Source organism: Triticum aestivum, chromosome 1B (genome assembly GCF_018294505.1).
Source record: "Triticum aestivum cultivar Chinese Spring chromosome 1B, IWGSC CS RefSeq v2.1, whole genome shotgun sequence".
NCBI lineage: Eukaryota > Viridiplantae > Streptophyta > Magnoliopsida > Poales > Poaceae > Triticum > Triticum aestivum.
In genome coordinates this window covers 6701489-6709877 of record NC_057795.1, presented here as the reverse complement: position 1 = coordinate 6709877, position 8389 = coordinate 6701489, and positions in this window count along the sequence as shown.

Below are 8389 nucleotides of genomic sequence, written 5' to 3'. Positions count from 1 at the left end.
AAGGTAATCATGTCGAAATAAGCAAAAGCCTGAATCTTCACTGTGAAAAGTGCTTACAACTTAGCTTCAGTAACCAGCATCTTCTTTTAGCTTCAGCTGCATTTCTGTACGTGATGTGGTTTATTGGTATAATCGACGTTTGAGTGGTCGATCAAAAAGACTGTTTTGGATTGCATAGTCGTATGATATGGAACCTTGTACAAGGTTTTAGTCGCAGATTAGTAGATTGGGGGGAAAATCATATTCAAAGGAAATGTGGTGCAAGTGATTCAGATATCTAGAAAGAGCACTACTGGGCTACAACAAACATGGCAGTAAACTGCTGACCCCCGGCCTGTTGTACACACCGACACAAATACAGATCGGATCATCTTTGTCGGTCTGGGATGTGATTCAGCAGTGTTCGACTCAACTCCAAAGTAGTCGCCCTACGCTACATGCCCCAACAATTCTCGGTCCAGAGCGACTGCTTGCAATACAGTTCAGTTGTAGAAGCCATTCGCTAAGCAATTGCCCAACATTCAGGCCACTACTGCATTATTCAGAATGAAACAAAGTCCCACTTCTGAAAGAGCTCAAATCTATGACAGTGAATCAAGACTGATTGCTCACTACATCTACAGTTTCTTCCTCGCCTTCACTAGCTAAACCTTTCTCTGCCAGAGACACCGAAAAACAGTTTCCTTCTCCTGATCACACGGGTGGGGATAACCAACCTCTTGCCAAAACACCTGAACGCCACTCCATTTACATACATAATGTCCATAGAAAAGCAGCATCTTTAGAGAATTAATAAGGTTAGCAAGCAACTACTCCCTCTGTAAAGAAATATAAGAGCATTTATAGTGGATGATAAGCTACCAATAGAGCAGGAGGCACTTATAAGGTTAATTAATTGAAGAACCAAGGATACAAGAAGGTTAATTAATTCAACTACTCCTATCGAGCACGTTCATATAGGAAAACCAATTTGCGTATGTGCGCCTATAAAAAATACAAGATCAAGCACGTCCGTCCATATAGGAAAACCAATCGATCGAATTCCGGCCACAACGATCGACATCGACAGACGGTTTCACGCCACCAACACCGTCGGCCATCGCGCGCCATGGAGAATCAAATCACAACAACAACATCGTCCTTGGAAGAATCGTTTGCCTACATCGTCAGAGCTACCAGATACTTCTATGTCCAGGAGCCCGATGACCATGGCTGTGAGTTGGGCGGCCAGATCAATGGTGCGGGCGAGGCGAGATGGGAGGACTCGATCATAGGATGGGCATGACACCGACCTGGTGAGGAGGTGGCAGCAGTCGAGATTTTTTTGGCTCGTTCTGTGGGCTGGATTCATCTTTTTTCTCTGCTGGTGTTTCCAAGGGAGACGTATGATGTAGGAAGGGGAGGTGATGCAAGCACAGCTAATGATTTACTACGGTTTTTTTGTTTTCCTCCAATATTTCAAACAGATTGATAGAAACGGAATAGAACATAAAATAAATTTGAAACTTCTCAAATAACACTCACTTTTGCATCCTAGCTAAGGCAATTCAGACGATTAAGTACATATATATAGGCCTGACTTATATGTACTGCATTCTTTGTCAGGATTTTTTTACATTCAGGTAAGCACGCAAAAGGTGTCAACGGTTAGGAGCCGTTGTCATTTGTTTATCATGTGAGTAGACAACAAAATTGTGTGACATAGTAGAGCTACTTGCATAGAAGTGACCATATGGTGTACTTGGAAAGATATCATGAATAGCTTTGTAGTTGGGCGACAACAACTGCATGACGAAGAGTATACCCAGTCCAACGTAATAATAATGACCTATTTAGGTCTTACTATCGACAGGCAAATGTTAAATAGGTGTACCAAGAAGCGTAGGATATTGAAAAACTATAGGACGCAAATGCATGGCTCTAGGGATGTGTCTTGTGCCCAACATTCAGGCCACTGCTGCACTATTCAGAATGAACCATAGTCAGCTCTGGCTGCAGCTCTCAAATAACAGAGCAGGAGGCGCTTCAGGTTAATTAATTGAAGAAACAAGCACACAGCCTGACATTAACTAGCTGCTATTTCAGGCATAGCTGAGAGATAGGGCTCTCAGGTGGCAATGCTCTGTCAGGCGACGGCCACGGCGAGTTTGTGGAGCATTACAACAATACTATAGAAGCAGAGCACTGACTGGCCACAGGAAGCTACAGGAAAAATCCTTGGGAAGAAGCCGTTTACCCCTGCTTAATTTCTGTATACAAACCGTAAACTGAAGCCGTTTACCGAGGCCCGAATTCGCCTTGCCAGAAGTAGTCAAACTATAGTTCTCAATCAAACCATCAGTAAGTTCTACTACTACATTACACAAGAGTGAAACAGAGTCAGTTCTGAACAGCAACATTCCATTTCCAAAACAGCTCATGAAATAGACCACCGTTCGGTTCAAATCTGACTTCAACTGTACTAAGCAAGACACAACATTAACAGTGGCTTTCAGCTCCTTCTAAGTGCTTCTCCCTGGCTCTCACGTTTTTGTTTTTCTCAAATTTTCCAGATGGACTGGAGCTAAAGGCGTAAGAAAATCTGAAATCGTAGCACGTGCACATGGAAATCCTAAGGCAGGAGTATGTATATATAATAAGACTTCCTACAGATATCTAGTCTTTGTTAGTTCGTCTTATGAAAGAAATATATTGTGAGCATGGGATATGTATTGAGAAGGTCATTCAAGAATCGTTTGACAGTTTTATTCTACAAGTAAACTGTGGAATGATGGGACCTTTCTACATGCATGGAGATCCACTTTGTTTAGTTGGAGGAAACTCACAATAGATAGAACGGAGAGCAGTTTCTAAATGAGTGAGTGGTTGAACAACAATTTGCATGATAAAAAAAACTAACCTTCATGTCGTACAACTTTATATATATGCGGGCTCCGGTCGCTTGGGCCGGCTCCTGGCTTGGCGCTGCGGTGGTGCGGGTCGCGGGCGACAAGGATCTGCGGGCAGCCGCCCCTGCCCTGGCTTCGGGCTGGTGGGGGTGGCAGCGTAGTGGGGGTGGCTAGCGGGGCGTGTTGGTCGAGTCCGCATCGGAACCTTCCTGGTCTGGCGCTCAGACGTCGGCGGACGGCGCGAGGAGGCATCGGTGAGCTCCCATGGTTGCGGCTGCGGGTTGATTTGGTCTCCTTCATCGGTGAGCACGCGGTTGCCGATGGCCTCGCAGAGACGCGTGTCAGCTCCCATGGTGGAGCGACATGGGAGTGCTCGCGGGGGAGCTTGGTAGGAGGGATAGGTGGCCTCGATGCGGTCGTGCCACCTGTCGCCGGCACAGTTTGCCGGTCCGGATGTGTCCGCTCCTCCTTCTCCCCCTTTCGCCGTGTTCGGCGGGGAGCTTGGTTGGAGGGATGGATGGCCTCGATGTGGTCGCGTCACCCGTCATCGGCACGGTTTGCCGGTCTAGATTCGTCCACTCCCCTTTCTCCCCCTTTCCTCGGCCGCGGGCGGGTTGGCGCAGGTTTACCAGCGGAGCGTCTGCGGGTGGTTCCGTCGGTCGAGGGCCGTCGGTTGATCCAAAGTTGGGGCCTTTGTGTAGGTCTCGGGGTTGGCTGATTTCAGGGCGGCGGCTCTGGCGGCGGGAGGCGCGACGTTCGTGGGAGATCAAGAACAACAAGAAAATAAAGGTAGGAAGAGACAGACATAGAGGGGAGGGTACAACAGTTTTTTTCTTCATTCTTAATTAGATCAAACACGTCTATGTGATTATAACAACACCCATCAAACACGAATGCGTCGTCTCCCGCATAAGCCTTCTCCTTTCCCTTGCCCGACAACTGAACAACTTCAGTTTTGTCAGATCCATTCACCTGTCCAGTGTCTAGCGCTTCAATTTTGACAGTCACGCCGTTGCCCACATCCATCTGTGTGACACATAGTTCAGTTTTTAGCTACATATATATCCTACCATAGCCGCAGCCGTCAAACATGAGATTGAAAACTAGAGTCAAAGCAACCTATCTTCAAGTGTTGCTTTCTCCTTTCTCTCTTCATGTCCAACTCACCATCGAGACTATGGAGGTAATTTGGCTCCCAATTCTAGTACTATGATTATAGTCTGCAGCTAAGGGCAAGCGGACTTTTGCAAGTGGGATAACGAAAACAGATCGCTGTTGGCTGCTGTCAACCTGTTTTCCCTTCACCTCCTCGACTCTCACTTCTTTGTTTTCCTCCAATATTTTAGATGCACTGAAGCTAAACACATAAACAAACCTGACTTGACATCGCACTCACCTTGGCATCCTAATTAAGGCATGGGTATATATAAGACTTGTACACGTCCGTGTCTTTGCTAGCTCTTCTTATATGAAACACATATATTATGAACATGTGGTTTATCATTCATGAAATGTTGTCACAGCAATTTTATCATGTGATCACTCTACTTGCATGTTTAGTTTCTGATATCTTGCCAAGAAAATATCATGACGACAAACACATTTGTGAACTTGTAGCTTGCATCATGCAGTTTCAGTCATACTGATTGGGAAGTAAAAAAAAAGGGACAACTTTCCAAGTTCATTGCGTCATGAAAATTGCGTGAATCGACCATTAACTTACTTTAGCTAAGTTTCCGACCCTTTAAGTTAGCATATCATAACAAATAACCATTGGAGAAAGTGGGCGAATATGGGAAACTGTCAATAGTAAACAATTGTTCATATACAAAATCCACATCAGTTCTGAATAGATGGTCCTTTTGGTCTTCTTTCCTTTTTTGATAAAGAACATTTCATTCAATTGATATATCGAGGTGATACAACCGCATTGAAGAATGTCCGGCCTCTGCATAGCGCGATGCACACAGCCAACATGTCCAACAAGCCTAAAAATAAATATCGTTTTGCAGCAAAAGTAAATCAGTCTAGCCTAGAATGGGGCAAATCCTATCCGGAGATTATACCACCATCCATGTTGGGAGAAAACCTCCCTGGCCGTATGCTCTAACCATGTAGACGCCATCATAAAAAGGTCTCTGTCCTCCGGCCTTTGTAGGATAGACCACGTAGGGAGCCACCGCATTCACGTATGGATAACCTGCACAGGAGATGAAACACATTTATTGTTAAAAATCACAACATTTCTGGTAAGCCACACTCCCCAACATAAGGCAGCCGCTCCCACGAGTAGATGTGCAGTAAATTGTTTATGGATACTCCGCAACCAATTGCTGAACATGTTGCACGCACTACGTGGGGGATATAGATTTGAAGCTACTTGAACTATGGCCCGGACTACACGAGTAAAGTTACACTCAGGAAATAAGTGTTTGATGGACTCGTCATGTTAGCAAAAGACACATATCTTGCTACATTGCCAGTTGCATCGTGCCAGGTTATCTCTAGTTAAGATGACCCCTCTGTTTAAAAACAAGAGGAATATCTTCACTCTTAGGGGAATTTTGAGCTTCCACAATATCCTGTTATCAACCGGAACATCAGTATAGGCCATTGCATTATACAAGGATTTGACTGAAAAGGTACCGTTCTGACGTAAATTCCATCGGAACTTGTCTGGTTCGCCTGACAGCTCAATGGCCTCCAGACGATTGAGTAATTCCTTCCATGCTACCAGACGAGGCCCAATAAGGTCCCTACGGAAATAAATATCAGGGTTTTCTTTTCCCAATACTTGTTTGATCGTGACGAATTTAGTTCTGACGATCCTATACAAGCTAGGGTATTGCACCATAAGTGGAGTGGCCCCCAGCCAGGTGTCTTCCCAGAATCAAACTTGGGAACCATCCCTCACCAAGAAAGTAAAAAATTTAAAAATGAATTCCTTGGCCTTCATCACGCCACTCCAAAAATGTGAATCACCGGGTTTCTAATGAACTTGTGAAATGGCTTTAGACCCCACGTACTTGTTACGAATGATTTTCTGCCATACTTCATTCTTAGTGAGTAGTTTGTATACCCATTTACTCAAAAGAGCGATGTTTTTACTCTCAAGATCCTGAATTCCAAGGCCTCCTTGACTTTTAGGTCGGCATAATATACTCCACCTAGCCAGCCGATATTTCTTGGACTCACTATCACACTGCCAAAAAAATCTGGATCTAAAATAATCAAGACGATGTAGAACCCCTTTTGGTAAGTGGAAGAATGAAAACATGTAAAGAACCATGTTGCTGAGGACGGAATTAATCAGAATCAACCGCCCCCCATACGACAAGAGTCTGGCCTTCCAGCCGGCTAGGCCTTTCTCAAGTCTTTCTTCCACGTGCTTCCACTCAGCGATAGTTAAACGCCGATGGTGAATAGGAATACCTAGATACCTAATCGGGAACTGGCCGAGCTGACAGCCAAAAATCTCAGCATACTCAGATGCAGACTCTGCAGCATTGCCGAAGCAGAAAAGCTTGCTCTTATGGAAGTTAATTTTGAGACCAGAGAGCTCCTCAAATGCACATAAAAGTAATTTGAGGTTTCTAGCTTTATCTAGGTCATGATCTAGAAAAAGTATAGTGTCATCCGCATATTGTAGAATAAACAGTTCTTCTTCTACCAGATGAGGAATCATGTCGCTAAATTGACCGGCCACCTTAGCCCGCTCAACAAGGGTAGCTAACATATCAGCTACAATGTTGAATAAAATAGGGGAAGCAGGGTCCCCTTGGCGAAGCCCCTTCCTTGTCTAAAAGTAGTTGCCAACATCATCGTTGTCTTTGTTAGCCACAGTACCTTCAGAAACAAAACTCTCTACCCATCTACACCATTTTGATGAAAACCCCTTCATGCATAAAGTTTGCAAAAGAAAGGGCCATTTGACTTTTTCATATGCTTCTTCGAAGTCTATTTTGAAGATGACTTCATTAAACTTTTTATGGTGAAGCTCATGCACAATTTCATGCAGCACAGCAACTCCATCTAGTATGTTGCGTCCTTGCATAAATGCTGTTTGAATGGGTTTGACAACGTGGCCAGCCACCCCGTGATTGATACGATGAAAACCTCACTGTGCTCCACGACCTAGAGCGAGACGGCCAGACGGCCAGCAGCCCAGCACGTACCACAAGGTCGCCGGCGGGCGCCACCGCTGCGCTGCCGTCCGTCGCCGTCACCGTTCACCGTCATCCGCCGACTCAGGAGCCACGTCATGCATGCGCTAGTAGTTGTACCTGTCGCGGTACTCGTCTTTTCCTAATGCCTGCCTGTACTCTTAAGCAGATTTGTCGAAGAGAAAGGAGCCGTAGGCCGTGCTACAACAACCGACATGACACTCTGTTTCCCTCTCTGCCTTAAGATTAAGGTACGTACGTGAAATAGGTGCTACAACAACCGACATGACACTCTGTTTCCGTCTCTGCCTTAAGATTAAGGTGCGTACGTGAAATAGATTTCAAAACCAACGCAAGTCCTAGTTGGAGCCCAATTCATCTACCCCTATCAGCGCGTACGTGCACCTATAAACATACAAGATCCTTTACGTCCGTCCATAGGAAAACCAATCAAGTCCTCCCGGCCACGTCGATCGATATCGACACATAGTTTCACGCCACCAACACCGCCGGCCATCGCGCGCCATGGACAGGCAGAGCACATCAACAACATCGTCCTTGGAAGAATCCTTTCCCGACATCGACAGGTCTATGGCAAAACTATATGCCGACGTCGCCACAGCTACCAAACACCTTTGCTTGCAGAAGGGCAAACGGGAATGCGTGGACAAGGTGGATGCGTGGGCTGCTGCATGCTCGGGGCTGGACAAGATCGAATCCTTGGCGTGCACCACCGCGCAGGCCACGCTGCTCAACTGCCTAACCGACGATCCATCCGCGACTTTGAGGAGACGGCTGTCCTCATTATTACATAGCTAATTAATGTATTAGCACGCTATGCCTAGCTATAGCTAGATTCATGTTTTTTGTTTCGAGTGGTGTTGTCTTTGTACTTGTCTACTCCGGTAGACCATAGAATAATTGTTTAGACTTTTTTTACTATATGAAATATGGAAAACTCTATAACTCAATCCGCGGATGTTTGTGTGTGTGTCTACCTTCGTAGCCGTTGGATTTGATTTGGATCGAACGATTCAGAAGCAATCTTTATCCCAGTATAGTTGTTGCAACACACCCCTTGCTTCAGTTAGCCTCACCGAAACAAATGGTCTGTTGCAGACTGAGCACTCGCGACCAGCAGCCAAGCCAAGCCCTCTTGCCTGTAGATCATCATCGCAAGTGCATCCATGCCGGATCTCCGCTGCCAAACGCCTCCCGGTGACTGGATCCGGCGAGATCCGCCACTCGGGCGTGGAGCACCAACAACCTCACCACCGTTCCGGCACCACTCGCGCTAGCAGCAGCCACATCACCATGCCGTACTTCCATGTCCGCCCC